General features: G+C 38.6%; 1 non-coding gene across 1 annotated transcript; it reads right to left on the bottom strand.

Moving 5' to 3' along the window:
• Positions 1–13,661: 13,661 nt before the first annotated feature.
• LOC132191202 (small nucleolar RNA R71) lies at positions 13,662–13,768 on the bottom strand. The gene has a single exon (XR_009441230.1). It is a non-coding gene; the product is annotated as a small nucleolar RNA R71 (small nucleolar RNA).
• Positions 13,769–16,597: the final 2,829 nt, after the last annotated feature.

Below are 16,597 nucleotides of genomic sequence, written 5' to 3' on the forward strand. Positions count from 1 at the left end.
TTGATCAAATCCAAATTTTTTTTCACCTTCTGTCGTGAGCACTCAATGCTTTGAGATAAGAGGTCCAATTACTCAATGAAAAGCCATCAATGATCATTTATTTCAAATCTGTTTTTTTTTTTTTTTTTTTTTTTCTATATATGTCACAGTGTCATCTAATAAGCCATTCAACTTCATCCAAGATGCAAACACACACATATCGGACCTCATGTCATTCCTCACAAATTATGTGCTAATGTGCTTGAGTGCTGAGATCAAACATGTGATTTTTCAACTGTCCTAAACAAGTAACCAAACTAACAGATTCACTCATTAGATCATGTGTTCAAAATTTTAAACTCACTGATGAATTCAAATCACAATTCTTTTAGATCAACTTAAAATTTAGGGCAAACACACACACACACACATATATATATATATATATCAAATAAACAAACAACACAAACAACATGAAATTGGGACAAAGTGTGTGTGAACAATCATGTGTGCCCATACCCCCAAACTTAAATGGCACATTGTCCCCAAAGTGTCTAAGTAAAGGAAAGAATGTACCTGGGAGATGGTGGGCATAGTCTTGGAAATCATGGCTCATAGCACAACCCCCAAACTTGAATTGAAGCACACTTGTCCCTGCAAAATAAGAAAACACACAAACATGTAAAAAGAAACAAAACAAAAATTAACTTAAAACACATTTAAAAATAAAATAAAAACATAGCTATGGGATGCTGCCCAAGTGCGCTCGATCGCACGCATGGTACGTTCGATCGCACTAACAGAATGTGATGAAATCTCAAATGGAAACCAGCGCTCGATCGCATGCTTGTTATGATCGATTGCAGTAACAGGATGGAAAACAAGACAGAACACTAAAAACACAAAAAAAAATACCAAAATAAAATAAAAACAAAACATAAGTCAAACAAAATAAAATAAAACAAACCACAAAACAAAATGATATGCTATGGGGTGCCTCCCATGAGCGCTAAGTTTAACGTCTTCAGCCAAACTGTGGTACTTTAAACTTGAAGCACCAATATTTCCTTCTCTTGCACCAAAGGGAATGAATCTTTTCTGCTGCAAGGTGATTCTGAGTGTTTCTAGACTGGGGAAGACCACTCTGAGTTTTCTCAAACAGTTGCTCATCCGGTGGGGAATCATGAACTGGAATATAGTAAGAAGAAAACTCAGGAAGCTTCTCTATCTTGATGTCCTCAATTTGCTCATGTGGTAGCTCTAACAGACTTCTTTCTTGGCCTCTTGGTGTTTTAGGAATGAGAGCTAATGGTGAAGAACTCTCAGTGCTCTCTTCCTTTTTCCGATATAGCTCCTCTAGAACCTCAGTTTGCTCATCTTCTTCTTCTCCTTTGTTGTTCTCAAGAGTGGAATCCAATAAGGCTTCGGTTTGCTCACGTATTATGTCAAGGTCCAGACCAAATTCATATTGAGCAAAGTGCTCTTCCATTGGATCCTCCAGACTTGGCTCACTAAACATCTCAGCTTGCTTGAGGAACTTGTCAAGATCCAAGTCAAACTCAAATTGATCAAAACGCTCATTCAACGGATCCTCAAGACTTGGCTCTTTAGAAGTCTCAGCATGCTCAAGTAGCTTGTCCAGGTCTAGGTCACCTCCAAATTCATCAAAGCACTCTCCCATCGGATCCTCAAGACTTGGCTCACAAAAACTCACCTCAACAGTTTTTTCATTCCCAGGTGTGGTGGTTGTTTACTTATGATAGTAAGTGCGCTCATCCTCCATCTAGTGCTCATTAGGATTGGCCACCAACTGACTTTGACATTCTTCTTCTTGGTATTGGTAAGGCCAATTGATGGGAGATGCACTCAGCTCCCTGGCCAATTTTCCCACTTGTACTTCCAGTCTTTGAATGGCTTGGTCAGTCTTTGTATTGAATTGTTTTTGATTACCCATCATTTGCTATTGTGAAGCCATCAATTGCTGTTGCGAAGTCACCAAGGTGTGTATCATACTTTTCAGTATTCAGCCTTGACTCTTGCTCCTGATTTGCAGATAAATACAAAGGACACATTTCAGTAGAATGATCAAAACGAGAACATGTGGCATGATAAGCGCTAAAATATTCATATTTTCAGCCCTTATCTTACATGTTTTAATCCTTTGGTTGTAGTTAATTAGGCCATTTTAATTTATTTTTGTGTTTTTGATGTTTTTACAGGCTTTTGGAAGAAAGTGAAATAAAACTGGGTGATTTAGACTCAAAAAGAGAAGATGGAAAAATTGGAGCTCCTTGGTACTGCGATCGAGCGCAATACCAGAGAAGATGCTGCACGAGCCAGGCCAGGAGCGATCGAGCGCACCCGTGCGCAGGAGGCATTCCAAGTGGCAGCTATAATGTCCCTATTTCCATATTAGGGTTTTTCAAACTCCAAATTGTAATAGGATTGAAACCCTATGAAAACCCTAGGGTTTACTACTTTTCCAAGGACTTCTAAAGCCTATAAATAAAGCCTACACAGAATTGCAGGGCTGTTGTCTAGAAGCTGTCTACATCATGTAAATGGTGGTGTATATACCATTAAAGTGAAAAAAAAAAAAAAAAAAAACAACCTTTGCTTGCCTCTCGTCTCTTCACCAAGACACCAAATTAAGTTCAACTCTTCTATGCATGGATTTTCTAGTTCAAGTGAGAAAGGAAAGAAAAGAAAAAAAAAAAAAAAAAGATAAAAAGAAAAAGAAAAAAGAACATATTAAGATCCCCTTTCAAGCTTAATTTGACTTTATCTTCTTTGAGTCCAAAAAAAGTTTGTTTTTGGAGCTCTCAAGTCAAGTCTCGGGTTTATCCTTTCCTTTCCTTTCTTTTCTTTTATTTTATGAAGATGTTTAACATCAACTCTATGTGTAGCTAATTTATTTAGTAGGGCTAGATTGAAGCCCTAGTTATGTTAAATTAATATTTCAATATTGGTGCCTTGTGATGATCATGTTGTGCTATTTAACTTGATTAATACCTGCTTGCATGAATTCCTCATATGCGTATGCCTGATCAACATGTGCATGTAGTATAGACTTGTTAGTTAGATCAATTTGGATGACCGAGTCCTGGGTTTAACTGAAGTAACAAAAGAATCTACACCGCGATTCTTGGGTTAATCAACATAGGGAACTAGGAGTATACACCCATGCCCTAGGCCCTGTGTGTTTGTCGATTTCCATAGAACATATGCGTTTCTAAAGAACAACTTAGTATATACCATGCTAAATCCTTTAGGAAAGAAAAGAGTTAGAGTATACACCCATGCCTAACTCGTTGCTTAGGGAAATCAATAGCTTAAGGAGTATACACCCATGCCCTTAGGTTCGCAAACATTAAATATGCATAACTTGATCAAAGCATTGTCATATTGAAATACTAGTCTAATATAATTAATGGTGGATATCAAAGCCCTACCCTTTGTCATCATCACATCAACAATCAACTTTTATTTTGCTTTTGCTTAAGGAATCTATTTTTAAACATAAATTCAGCAATCCTCGTGGGAATGATCCTGTACTTGCACCTTATACTACCATGTTGACCTTGTACACTTGCAGGTAAAACGTACAATTATTTACCTATTAATTTATGTAGATTTTTGTACAACAAGTTTTTGGCACCGTTGCCGGGGATTGCGGCGAATTTTGTTTAAATTTATCTTCCTTTAGTTTTGTTATTTTAATTTTCAATTTAGTATTAGCCCAAAAAAAAAAAAAAAAAAAAAAAATTTCTTGTTTCCCTTCACTTTCTGTTTTCTGTTGAAGGTTACGGATAGGCATTCTGTGATTGTGATCAATCGTCAACCAAGTGCGATCGAGCGCACTGCAATCGAACGCACTAACCTGCGATCGAGCGCAGTTCCAGAGAGCATCCGAGCCAGGCAGTGCTGAAGCTGCCAAGTTCATGCAAGGTCGTCAATCTCAGGCCTCAACCGTTTTTCCCCTCAATCCTGAAATTGAGTGGACAATTCGACAACGACCTAGAGACAAAGAAGGAGAAGAAGAAGTTGAAATGGAAGACTTGTAAGAAAATCCAATCGGGCCAAGACCCCTAGAAGCAAATCCACCACATGTGAGGAGACCCATGAATCAAGCATACGTTGCAAAAAATTTCACCTCTGCAACTGGACACACAATCCCAGGTATGTGCTATTTGTTCCCATTTAGATCACACCACTGAGAAGTGTCCTTTTACAGAACAAGAAGAGGTGAACTTTGTGGGACAAAACAATTATCCCCACAAGAACAACCCATACTCCAATACTTACAATCCAGGATGGCGCAACCAGCCCAATTTCTCCTGGAGTAATAATCAAGGACAGCAGAAAGGGACCCAACATGCAAGTCAACCAGCTCAAGAGCCAAAGATGAACCAACTAGAGAATATGATACATAATCTGGTGACTTCACAACAACAATTCATGGCTGATCAAAAACATGTCAATACAAAGACTGAGCAAGCCATACAAAAGCTGAATGTGCAAATGGGTCAGATGGCAAAGGAGCTGAGTGAGAGGAAACAGGGGGAATTCCCAGCTCAAACAGTACCTAACCCAAGCAATCACCAGCAGCTGAAGGCAGTCACAGTTCAAAGAGGTCCCACTCCTACAAGAGCACTTGAGCCTAATTCTGAAGAGCTCAAGTGTAGCTCTTCACACTAGGAGTCCTACAGTCACCAGTAGATGCGTTGAGCAGGCAAGAACCTCAAGTGCATCTACTCACAATAGTGGTACTGATGCCACTAAGAGGACGGTAACATTTTCTTCTCGTCTTTTCATCTCACTTTCTTTCCTTCACACATGTTTTGATGTTTTGACCTTTTACTTTTCTTTTGTTAAAAATACATAAATAAATAAATTAAATTAAATTAAATTTCTGACATTCTGGTACTACGATCGATCGCAGGGGCCCTGCGATCGAGCGCAGTTACCGAAAGGGGCCTAATACTTTCTGTTAGTGCAATCGAACACACCCTAGGTGCGATCGAGCGCACTATGCCCAGGCATGCGCACCTCTGGCCGAATGCGATCGAGCGCACCAGGAGTGCGATCGAGCGCACTCGGACAGCAGGGCCTACGACCTATTTAGGTCACTTTTTCCCATGGCCCACAACTCCTCTCCCGGCGCCATACAGACCCCCTCCAACTTCCCACCTCCGGCACTCATTCTCCTCCTATTTTTCAACTAGCTTTCACCAAATCCACTACACCACCACCATCTAAGACGCTTTTCCGGCCACCAAACCACCATCTTTCATCGAAAACCACATCACATTCCAACCTCACCCCAACCCTCAAACATCACCGAACACTCATCCAATCTCCAAATTTTTTCAATTTTTTTTGCAATAGTGGGTGTTTATCCACCCACATTGCCTCTGTGTTGGATTTTTGGTGTGTTTGCAGGGAGTTTGCAGCATCCTTGGCCAAAGTTGTCATTGTAAGTCAATCGGAGTGCACACTACGTGTTCGACAAAAGTCCCCAACCAAGTCCCAAATGCCTAGAACACGTGCTTCATCTTCCAGAGGGTTAGGAGCTCATGATATTTCTCCCCCACCAGCTTTTGAAGAGCGGGAGCTACTTTTTGAAACCACCTTCACCATAAGAGAAGATTTTCAACATAATGAGGCGACTCGATGGGCGGTTGCCGAGTTTAGGTGAAGGGGCCTCAAAAAGTTCTTTAAACCGGTCACTTCTACCGTCTACCGGAAGTTGGTCGTGGAATTCTATGCCAAGCTCTCTCATGATTGTGACAATCCGGGTACTCTCTCCTCCAAAGTTGAAGGCCAAATTGTTCATGTGACGAGGGCCGACATAGCCGCCGCCTTGCAGTGCAATGATGAGCATCCTCCCGAAACTTCAAATCTTGCCAAGCAACCGGCCCTATATTATGTGGCAGAGATCATCAAAGATATGTGCCAAGGGGACTATGCAGATGCCCACCACAATGCTGGCAGCAGGTCCAAGTTGCCGCGAAGGTTATGGTTCGTGGACTCAGTGCTTCATCGAAATGCCTTCCCCTTGGGACACAAAACTCAAAGGCGAGATCAATTTCTACAAACCCTTTACGCCTTTCACAAGGATGCCTGGTATTCCATTCCCGAAAATTATTTGGAATCAAATCCATAAATTTTGGAATGGAGTGCATGTTGGGGGAGCAGAGTCCACTCACTCATGGGGGTTGCCATTCCCATACTTGATCACATATATTCTTCGGAAAAAGGCAATCAAGGGCATTGCAGCAGACGAACCAGTCACGACCACTCCCATATTTGGCATTCGCCAATGGAATAAGAGTTGCTCTCATATGCCCCAAGCACTTCCAGAAGAAGAGGAAGAGGCAGAGGAGGTTGAGCTAATGGCTGAAGATGAACCGGCAGCTGAGCCGGTAGTAGAAGTTGATGAAGAGGCCTCAATTGATATTCCAGCCATCCAATATCGATCCCTTTGTGAGCAAATGGATGGTCTTGAGAGAGAGGTAGCTGGTCAAAGAAGGGAAGCTAGGGAAGATAAGGTCGCCATGGACAAACGTTTAGCTGCCCTGGAAAACTTGATGCGGTCCATCCTAGCTCGGTTACCACCACCATCTGGAGCATCTACTTCTGGGCACAATTAAGAGGGGACCACAGTCTGGCTGAAGACGTAAAACTTAGCGCTCATGGGAGGCACCCCATAGCATATCCTTTTGTTTTATTTTTATTTTATTTTGTTTCTGTTTGTTATGTTTTATGTTATTTTGGTGTTTTGTGTTTTAAGTCTTTTCTTGCAATTTTTGCATTCTGTTACTGCGATCGATCGCACCTTATGTGCGATCGAGTGCAGCTTTCCATTTATCATTCCATTGCATTCTGTTAGTGCGATTGAACACACCATGCGTGCGATCGAGCGCACTTGGCAGGATCCCATAATTATTTTTCTAAAAAAAAAAAAAAAATTTAAGTCATTTCAGTGTTGTTCTTGTTTGTGTGTTTTATTATTTTACAGGGACAAGTGTGCTTCAATTCAAGTTTGGGGGTGTGCTATGAGCCATGCTTTCCACGGCTATGTCCACTATATCCCGGGTACACTCTTTCCTTTATTTAGACACATTGGGGACAATGTGTCATTTAAGTTTGGGGGTATGGGAGACACTTGACACACACTTTGTCCCAGTTTTATTTTATTAAAAATAAAAATAAAAAATAAAAAAAAATCAAAATCAAAAAGAAAAAAAATATATGCATGTTCATGGTTGTCTTAAAATTTTAGTTGATCTTAAAAATTGTGATTTGATTTCATTGGTGAGCTTAAAATTTTTGAACACATGATCTAATAATTGAATTTTTCAGTTTGGTTACTTGCTTAGGACAGTTGAGAATTCACATGTTTGATCTGATCTTACACAAGCACATTGGCACATAATTTGTGGGGTATGACATGAAAGTTTAATGTGTGTGTTTCTATGTCTTAAGTGAAACTGAATGATTTATTAGATAGATACTTTCGCATATATATATATATATATATATATATATATATAAAATAAAATAAAAAATTGATCATTGATAAGCTTTTCACTGAGTAACTGGGCTTCTTGCCTCAAAGCATTGAGTGTTCACGTCAAAAGGTGAAGAATTTTGATTTGGTTAATGTCATGGTTAGTTTGGTTTCGTAGCCTTTTTAACTCGAGTTAGTAAGTCCTAGGGGTGTCTCTACACCTAATGCCCTAAAACCATATGGTTTGGGAGTCATTGACTTAACACTCGTTACATGGGTTAATTAGAAAGCTTAAGGGAATCAAGCATTACACAACCTGACCAAAAAAAAAAAAAAGGAGAAAAGAAGAAGAAAGAGAAAAATATGCCATTGTTGTTCATTCTAATAGGGATTTCAGTGAACTTTGAGATATTGAGACATTGCACATTAGAAACAATTGGAAGCTTCATATTTATGTGCTAGTTCACTTTACCCTATTTTCAAACTTGTGATGTCTTAGCATGTCTTTTGTAAGTAATTAAATTTTAAAATTCCAATTCATTGAGAAGATGGAGTTTATCTTTTTAAGCTTGCTAATGAATGAGAATCATGGTTTTGAGTGATACCTTAATTTTCGGATAACATAAACTCTTGCATGATGTTTGTGGGTAACATTTCTGGAAAACCCTCACGAGACTTCACTCGTCCACTAGGGAATTCCTAGTGGTTTAAAAGGCATGTTGCATACGCTAAATGCAATCGTACATCCCACGAAAGATGGATTTATCTTTTTGTTTTCAGTTTCCCTTTAGTTTTTAGTTTTGTATTGCTAAAGGACTAGCAATATGTAAGTTTGGGGGGTGTGATAAGCGCTCAAATATTCATATTTTCAGTCCTTATCTTACATGTTTTAATCCTTTGGTTGTAGTTCATTAGGCCATTTTAATTCCTTTTTGTGTTTTTGATGTTTTTACAGGCTTTTGGAAGAAAGTGAAGTAAAATTGGGTGATTTAGGCTCAAAAAGAGAAGATGGAAAAATTGGAGCTCCCTAGTACTGCGATCAATCGCAGGGTACCTGCGATCGAGCGCAATACCAGAGAAGATGTTGCACGAGCCAGGCCAGGAGCGATCGAGCGCAGACCAAAAGAAGGATCGATCGCAGACCTGTGATCGAGCGCACACAGGCTGCGATCGAGCACACCCGTGTGCAGGAGGCATTCCAAGTGGCGGCTATAATGTCCCTATTTCCATATTAGGGTTTTTCAAACTCCAAATTGTAATAGGATTGAAACCCTACGAAAACCCTAGGGCTAATTACTTTTCCAAGGACTTCTAAAGCCTATAAATAGACTCCTAAGCCTTTAGAATAAGCAGGCTTGGAGAAGGGAGAAGAATAGGAGCTCTCAAGTCAAGTCTCGGGTTTATTCTTTCCTTTCCTTTCTTTTATTTTATGAAGATGTTTAACATCAACTCTATGTGTAGCTAATTTATTTAGTAGGCCTAGATTGAAGCCCTAGTTATGTTAAATTAATATTTCAATATTGGCGCCTTGTGATGATCATGTTGTGCTATTTAACTTGATTAATACCTGCTTGCATGAATTCCTCATATGTGTATGCCTGATCAACATGTGCATGTGGTATGGACTTGTTAGTTAGATCAATTTGGATGACCGAGTCTTGGGTCTAACTTAAGTAACAAAAGAATCCACACCGCGATTCTTGGGTTAATCAACATAGGGAACTAGGAGTATACACCCATGCCCTAGGCCCTGTGTGTTTGTCGATTTCCATAGAACATATGCTTTTCTAAAGAACAACTTAGTATATACCGTGCTAAATCCTTTAGGAAAGAAAAGAGTTTGAGTATACATCCATGCCTAACTCGTTGCTTAGGGAAATCAATAGCTTAAGGAGTATACACCCATGCCCTTAGGTTCGCAAACATTAAATATGCATAACTTGATCAAAGCATTGGCATATTGAAATACTAGTCTAATATAATTAGTGGTGGATATCAAAGCCCAACCCTTTGTCATCATCACATCAACAATCAACTTTTATTTTGCTTTTGCTTAAGGAATCTATTTTTAAACATAAATTCAGCAATCCTCGTGGGAAAGATCATGTACTTGCACCTTATACTACCATGTTGACCTTGTGCACTTGTAGGTAAAACGTACAATTATTTACCAATTAATTTAGGTAGATTTTTGCACAACATGGCACATACCTGTAGTTGGGTGGCTAGCTGAATAGGAGAGATGTTTCGACTAGCCATGGATTTTACAAGTATATTCAATGTCTTTTGCATGGCAGCCATCTGATCTTGTAGTGGTGAGGCCGATTAAGAGGAATATGAATGATTTCTAGGAGCTTAAGCTTGCCACGGGAAATTTGACTGTTGGCTCCAGGTTGGGTTGCAAAAATCAAGATAGTTGTCGTTCCCCAATCTAGAGATCGATGTGTTCTTATGCCCATTAATTTCGTTAGAAATTTGTCTCATTATAAGACATTCTCTAACATGGTGATAAGGGTCATGGCATGAAGAACATGGTCCATGGGGTGTCGGAATGCCTCCCTACATGTGTGAAAGTAAAAATAACAAAAGATAAAAAGGGAAAATAAAAACAAAATTAAAAACTTACAAAGATGCAGACTCAACTGACCCTGCATAAAACAAAAGAAAAAATCAGATCTATAATTATCGCAGTACTGTGCTGTTCTCTAGATGTGCGATCGATCGCACTGGGAGGTGCGCTCGATCGTACTGGTGCGGTCGATCACCCTGGTTGGGTGATCGATCGCACCTCCAGAGGCAGAACATTAACTACGAAAAAAAATAGAAAATTAAAACTAAATTAAAACAAAAATAAACTAAAGGAAAAAAAATTCCAAACAAAATCAAACAATCCCTGGAAACGGCGCCAAAGACTTGATGTGCCAAATACTACCTAAATTAATAGATAATATTTAGTACGTTTTAATTCGCAAGTGAACAAGATCAAAACAATAGTATATTGCAGCAAGTACGAGGTCGAACCCACGAGGATTGTGATTTCGTTTCGAATTAATTAAAATATCAAATTGTCACAAATTTGATATTAAGAAAAATAAAATGATATAAAGATAAAGTAAAGATAAAGGCAGGGCTTTGATATCCACCACTAATCATACTTAGATAATATAACAATATGTCAATGCTTTGATCATGTTATGCATATCTAATGTTTGTCAACCTAAGGGCATGGCGTACACTCCTAAGGCTATAGATTTCCCTAAGCAACGAGTTAGGCATGGAGTATACTCTAACTCTTTTCTTTCCTAAGGGATTTAGCATGATTTATACTAAGTTGTTCCTTATGAAAGTATATATTCTATGGAAATCGACAAACACATGAGGCCTAGGGCATGGCATATACTCCCGGTTCCCTATGTTGATTAACCCAAGAATCCGGTGTGGATTACTTTTGTTACTTATGTTAAACCCAGGACTCGGCCATCCAAATTGATTTAACTAACTGATCTGTACCACATGCATATGTTGATCAGGCACACACATGTGAGGAATTCATGCAAGTAGGCATTAATCAAGTTAAATAGCACAACAAGATCATCACAAAGGCGCCAATATTGAAATATTAACAAAAGATAACTAGGGCTTCAATCAAGCCCTACTAATTAAATTAGCTACATGTAAAATTGATGTTAAACATCTTCATAAAATAAAAAGAAAGGAAAAGAATAAACCCGAGACTTGAACTTGGAGAGCTCCTATTCTTCTCCTTACAAAGTATATCTATTCCAGAGGCTTAAGGGTCTATTTATAGGTTTTAGAAGTCCTTGGCAAAGTAGTAAACCTAGGGATTTCGTAGGGTTTTGAGACCTATTACAATTGGGAGTTGGAAAACCCTAATATGGAAAGAGTGGCACTTTCGCCGCTACTTGATGTGTCTCCTGTGCACGGGTGCGATCGATCGCAGCCCGTGTGCGCTCGATCACAGGTCTGCGATCGATCCTTCTTCTGTCATGCGCTCGATCGCTCCTGGCCTGCTTTATGCTGTATCCTCTCGGGTACTGCACTCGATCGCAGTGTCAGGGAGCTCCAATTTTCTTCAATTTCTCTCTTTGAACCCAAATCGTCTAGATTTACTTCATTTTCTTCCAAAAGCCTGCAAAAGTATGAAAAACACAAAAAGGAATTAAAATGGCCTAATTAACTAAAACCAAAGGATTAAAACATGCAAGTTAAGGGTTGAAAATATGAATATTTTAGCACTTATCACAATGCATCTCCTTACCGACCCTTCGGTAGACTTCTTTCTTCAAGCACTCATAGCAACAAACTTTTTGTAGATGAACGAGCAAGGCAACACGCAAAAGGCAACATGCTAAGCAACGACCCCAAGTGGTGGAAGGTTTCAAGCCTTTTAGGCATTCCACTTGGTGCAATAATGGTGAAGCATGGAAGGAAGCTTCACAACCATCAAGAGGGGGAAAGCAACGATGGCTTCCAACCCAATCCATCTTGGATTAACATAGAGAGGTAATCTACTTTCCCTAGAGACTATCCCTTCTAATTTTAGTACTTGGAGGTCTGACCTTCACAAATGAGCATCCTTTTCTCTATATACAAAGAGAAAGGGCAAACTTTTTATAAGCTGAAAAAAATCATTTGTGGAAACAAAATTGGTCCGGGTATTTTGGCCATAACTTCTTCATCCGAGCTCCAAATGATGCCAAATCAACGGCTCTGGTCTTTCCCAAATCTACAACTTTTACTCTGAAGGGAAGAAAATGATCAAATTTCTGGAAGAGCAAGAATTTGAAGTTCTATACGAAGAAGAAACCTCTAACATAGATGAAATTCTATATGAAGCCTCAAGTGACAAAGAAAGCTCTTCTGATGAAGAAGAATTAATCTTCATGATGCAAGGAGAGGAGTCTTTTAGATAGGAAATAGAAAATCTAAAACTCAAAGATGTTGTTGGAGAAGAAATAAGCTTCAATGAAGAACAGATTGAAGAATTAAAAAAGAAACAAGAAAGAGCATCTTCAAATTCGGATGTTTTGCAGGTAAAAAAATGGCTTCGAACATTCTGCAGAAACCAACAGCGTCCTAACGGGAAATCAACTCCATTAGGATGGGAATTGGGAAGTGACTCCCTATTTTCTCGTTAGGAGCCGCGTTATGACGCCCAAGTGACCTAATCACTTTCAAGTGATACCCAAGAGATGTCCGGGTGCCGAAGCAGTGTAGAACACTTCCGTAAACACATCCAATGCTTTTCCAAAAGCAATGGGAAGGAAAATTAGGAAGAAAACCAAGATACCAAGGAAACTCTACCTCTCATCGAAATCCTTCTTCACGTCTCAATTGGAAACAAGTGCCGTCATGACAAAAGGCCAAATGACTCATCCCTGTCACATGTCCTGTCTTGACGTTCCATCTGGTGATAAACCAGGGAGTCCAACTTCGGTCCCATTACACGCCCATCTTAACGATGCTTCTGACGAGAAACTAGTAGCTTTTAGCTTCACTCCCGTTTTTTTTTTTTTTTCTTTTTCCTTTTTGGTCAGGCTATGCAATGTTTGGTTCCCTTAATCTTTATAATTGACCCATGTAATGAGTGTTAAGTCAATGACTCCCAAACCAAATGGTTTTAGGGCATTAGGTGTAAAGACACCCCTAAGGGCTTACTAACTCAAGTCAAAAAGGTTACGAAACCAAACTAACCATGACATTAACCAAATCAAAATTCTTCACCTTTTGACGTGAACACTCAATTCTTAATGAGACAAGAGGTCCAATTACAAATGCCAATTACTTGATTTGTTATTATATGATTTAATCATTAGTTGATCATGTGATATAATCATATAAATTATAATAATAATACATTAATATTTCAATTGTAGTTATAAGTAACTCATTATTTAATCCAATGTAAATTACTTAATTTGATATTATACGAATCATATTATCATTGTACATGAATCATATGATGAACTTGAATAAGTATTTGAATGGTCATTGAATCATATGATTAAGCATTAATCTTATACATTTATATTATTCAATATGCATATTTTATATATATAATTTGTCATATTATATATGTATAATTTGTTATTATATATTTATAGCCACAAAATTCCTCAAGAAGTTTTTCCTAGCTCAAAAGACAAGGCAACTTAGAAGGGAGATTCAAACATTCCAATAGAGAGATGGAGACCTTTTCTTTGAAGCATGGGGGCACTTCAATGAGTTGCTTCTCAAGTGTCCACATCACAACCTACCTTAAGATGATCACATACAAGCTTTTTATGAAGGTTTAAATGACACTAACAAAGGTATCGTTGATTCAGCTTGTGGAGGTGTTCTTATGGAAAAGAGCAGTAAGGAAGCCATAGAGCTCTTCGAGATATTGAGTGAGCACTCCCAACAATTCTCATCCAGAGGGAGGCAAGGAGTAAAGAGTAAGGGCATATATGAAGTGAACACGAATAGAGGAGTTCAAAATCAGATGGCTGTCATGGAAAGGAAGGTAGATATGATTGCAAAAGCCATGACTACTCATAACATCTCTCCCGTTCAGCAAGCTGCACAGCTCCAGGTATGTGCCATATGTTCCCATTCTAATCACACTACTAAGACTTGTCCTTTGTATTCATACAAATCAGGAGTAAAAACCTATTAAAGGCTTAGGACGAGATTTATTACATCATGGTTTGAAAGTATGAGCCTTGCATGAACCTTGGCATTTTGATCGAACATTCCATGCTCTTTGGCCAAATGTTCGACCTCGATTCCGAACTGTTAGGTTTTAGTTTGGCCTTATTCAATGATGTTTCTTGTATTTCTTGTTGTTTAAAATTTTGGGGAATAGCTTTTAGGCTTTCAGGGGCTGTTTGCAGAAGCTTACTGTTTTCCTACTAGGAACCCCGTCAAAACGAGACATGTAACGAGGTGTTACTGGTTTCTCATCAGGAGTGCCATCAGAACGCGACATGTAACGGTGAGTTACTATTTTCTCATCAGGAGTTTCGTAAGGACGGAATATGTAATGGGGAGTTACTATTTTCTTGTTAGGAGTTGCATCAGGACAGGGATGTAACGAGAGTAAAGTTCATGACCGAGTCCTGGGCTTAATAAAGTGACAAAAGAACCCCATCACAGGTTCTTGGGCTAATCAACTTGGAGAATCGGGAGTAGATACCATGCCCTAGGCCTTGTATGGTTGTCGATTTTCATAGATTTATGCTTCCTTAAAGAACAACTTAGTAGATACCATTGTAAATTCTCTAGGGAAGAAAAGAACTAGAGTAGATACCATGCCTAATTCATTGTTTAGGGAAGGCAATAGCTTAAGGAGTATATACCATGCCCTTAGGTTGTCAAACATTGGATATCTAGAGATAATTGGAATATTGGCATATTGTTAATCTTATTTAAGTATGGTTAGCGGTGGATTTCAAAGCCCTAATCCTTTTTAGTTTTAGTATTTCTTTTATTTCATTTCTTTAGTTTAATTCAATCTATGACAATTGAGTTATTTCCATTAATTAAATAGGAAAATACATTGTAAGCATAATTTACAAATCCTCGTGGGAATGATCTTGTATTTGCCTGCTATACTATCATTTTGATCTTGTGTACTTGCGAGTAAAACGTAGCGAATATTTACCTATTAATTTAGGTAGGTATTTTGATGAGTGCCAAATATTGCATATTTGGACCCCTTAATTTGCATTTGCCACTCCTTTAGCTTTAGTATTTTATGATGTTTTGGTTAGTTTTGGTGTTTTAGTGATTTGCAAGTCGTTAAGAGGAAAATGCGCCTTTAAGGTGATATTTGCAACTCATTCTGGGGCTTAAGACACTTCATGGAGCATTGGTAGCAAATTGGAATCGAGCGATGATTCGCACTCAACGAGTCCCACTAAAAAGGCTATATCTAGAGTTGTATAGCTCGGATTGAAGCGATCTTGGTGTCATTGGAAAGCTAACTCAAAGATATACAAAGTCATATTTCACAAGAGTAGGCTAATTCCTATTGGAATTGCGATCGATCGCACTCACGCCCCGCGCCATAGGAGACACCTTGCACGAGTGCGATCGAGCGCACTCGGCCGACCTGGCAGCGCTAAAACCCTAAAATTAGCTAATAAATATCATTGTCTTTCATTGTAAACGTACGAAGAGGCACCGGGGGCACCGTTCATGGTCCTTTTTCGTGTTTTCTGGGTTTTTGTAGCTTGGAACTCGAATTATTTTGTAAGTTTTTAATTTTAATGAAGTAATTTAGTTTCTTTATGATTTCTTTTGTCATGAGAGGCTAAATCTTCAACTAAGGTTGAAGATGAAACCTCGCCATTAATTAGTTTTATATTTTTATGTTTTGTTCGTACAAATCCGACCTTAATGTAATGTATGTTCGTTTTAATTCAATTATGTGACAAAATTGTGTTTGATTGTGCCGAAGTTGGATATTCAATGTGTTTCATCCGACGGATACTTTGCATCTTTTGATTTACTTTGGATATCCATTGTCTTTTGTGCAAAGCATGGATACATTGGATCTTTTGAACTAAATTGGATATGCATTGTCATTTGTAAAATGGATGGATTCATTGAATCTTTCAATAGGAACAATAGAACATGCATAGGTTTTAATTGTTTGTCAGATGTATGAACAAACACATGAGAATGTATGGTTTAATTTAGTGAGGTGGATTCTGAAAACCTTAGTTCCCTTTTTATCTTTTAATTATTTCATTTTGTTTTAGTTTTTGTTTTCAATTTCAAATGCACGACAAACTTCGGAACTAGGTTAAAATAGGATTAGTTTAGATAAGAATTAGTTTTCACGACACAATTCCCTGTGGATTGACCTCGCACTTGCACACACGCTATATTGCACACGACTCGTGCGCTTGCGAGTACAATTAAATTTGTACATCATATTTGTCACAACAGCATGCACAAGAAAGAGAGAGAGAGAGAGAGAGAGAGAGAGAGATTATGGAATAAGAGGACAAGAGAGGAGTGATTGCCTTCACGTGAAAGCCTGGCTTTCACATGAAGCCAAGCTACTGCATGGCAGAAGGCAGCATGCCTACTACC

This window comes from Corylus avellana, chromosome ca8, assembly GCF_901000735.1.
Source record: "Corylus avellana chromosome ca8, CavTom2PMs-1.0".
Lineage (NCBI taxonomy): Eukaryota > Viridiplantae > Streptophyta > Magnoliopsida > Fagales > Betulaceae > Corylus > Corylus avellana.